The sequence below is a fragment of the Telmatherina bonti genome (genome assembly GCF_933228915.1).
Source record: "Telmatherina bonti genome assembly, chromosome: 22".
NCBI classification, from domain to species: Eukaryota; Metazoa; Chordata; class Actinopteri; order Atheriniformes; family Telmatherinidae; genus Telmatherina; species Telmatherina bonti.
This window is the reverse complement of record NC_136631.1, coordinates 2,171,877-2,174,174: the sequence shown is the minus strand read 5'-3', so window position 1 is coordinate 2,174,174 and position 2,298 is coordinate 2,171,877.

The window sequence follows — 2,298 nt, the reverse complement described above, 5'->3', positions numbered from 1 at the left end:
TATCTGTGTGGAACATCTGGATGAACATCTGTGTGGAACATCTGGATGAACATCTGTGTGGAACATCTGGATGAATATCTGTGTGGAACATCTGGATGAATATCTGTGTGGAACATCTGGATGAATATCTGTGTGGAACATCTGGATGAACCTCTGTGTGAAACATCTGGATGAACGTCTGGATGAACCTCTGTGTGAGAAACATCTGGATGAACCTCTGGGTGAAACATCTGGATGAACCGCTGTGAAACATCTGGATGAACCTCTGTGTGAAACATCTGGATGAACCTCCGTGTGAACCTCTGGATGAACCTCTGTGAGAAACATCTGGATGAACCTCTGTGTGAAACATCTGGATGAACCTCTGTGTGAAACATCTGGATGAACCTCTGTGTGAAACATCTGGATGAACCTCTGGATGAACCTCTGTGTGAGAAACATCTGGATGAACCTCTGTGTGAGAAACATCTGGATGAACCTCTGTGTGAAACATCTGGATGAACCTCTGTGAGAAACATCTGGATGAACCTCTGTGTGAAACATCTGGATGAACCTCCGTGTGAAACATCTGGATGAACCTCCGTGTGAACCTCTGGATGAACATCTGGATGAACCTCCGTGTGAACATCTGGATGAACCTCCGTGTGAACCTCTGGATGAAACATCTGGATGAACCTCCGTGTGAGAAACATCTGGATGAACCTCCGTGTGAGAAACATCTGGATGAACCTCCGTGTGTGAAACATCTGGATGAACCTCCGTGTGAGAAACATCTGGATGAACCTCCGTGTGAGAAACATCTGGATGAACCTCCGTGTGTGAAACATCTGGATGAACCTCTGGATGAACCTCTGTGTGGAACATCTAGATGAACATCTGTGTGGAACATCTGGATGAATATCTGTGTGGAACATCTGGATGAACATCTGTGTGGAACATCTAGATGAACATCTGTGTGGAACATCTGGATGAATATCTGTGTGGAACATCTGGATGAACCTCTGTGTGGAACATCTGGATGAACCTCTGTGTGAAACATCTGGATGAACGTCTGGATGAACCTCTGTGTGAGAAACATCTGGATGAACCTCTGGGTGAAACATCTGGATGAACCGCTGTGAAACATCTGGATGAACCTCTGTGTGAAACATCTGGATGAACCTCTGTGTGAAACATCTGGATGAACCTCTGTGTGAGAAACATCTGGATGAACCTCCGTGTGTGAAACATCTGGATGAACCTCCGTGTGAGAAACATCTGGATGAACCTCCGTGTGTGAAACATCTGGATGAACCTCCGTGTGTGAAACATCTGGATGAACCTCTGGATGAACCTCTGTGTGAAACATCTGGATGAACCTCTGTGTGAAACATCTGGATGAACCTCTGTGTGAAACATCTGGATGAACCTCTGTGTGAAACATCTGGATGAACCTCCGTGTGAACCATCTGGATGAACCTCTGTGTGAAACATCTGGATGAACCTCTGTGTGAAACATCTGGATGAACCTCTGTGTGAAACATCTGGATGAACCTCTGTGTGAAACATCTGGATGAACCTCTGTGTGAAACATCTGGATGAACCTCTGGGTGAAACATCTGGATGAACCTCTGGATGAACCTCTGTGTGAGAAACATCTGGATGAACCTCTGTGTGAGAAACATCTGGATGAACCTCTGTGTGAAACATCTGGATGAACCTCTGGATGAACCTCTGTGTGAGAAACATCTGGATGAACCTCTGTGTGAGAAACATCTGGATGAACCTCCGTGTGTGAAACATCTGGATGAACCTCCGTGTGTGAAACATCTGGATGAACCTCCGTGTGTGAAACATCTGGATGAACCTCCGTGTGAGAAACATCTGGATGAACCTCCGTGGGTGAAACATCTGGATGAACCTCTGGGTGAAACATCTGGATGAACCTCTGGGTGAAACATCTGGATGAACCTCTGGGTGAAACATCTGGATGAACCTCTGGGTGAAACATCTGGATGAACCTCTGGGTGAAACATCTGGATGAACCTCTGGATGAAACATCTGGATGAACCTCTGGATGAAACATCTGGATGAACCTCTGGATGAACATCTGTGTGAGAAACATCTGGATGAACATCTGTGTGAGAAACATCTGGATGAACATCTGTGTGAGAAACATCTGGATGAAACATCTGGATGAACCTCTGTGTGAAACATCTGGATGAACCTCTGTGTGAAACATCTGGATGAACCTCTGTGTGAAACATCTGGATGAACCTCTGTGTGAAACATCTGGATGAACCTCTGTGTGAAACATCT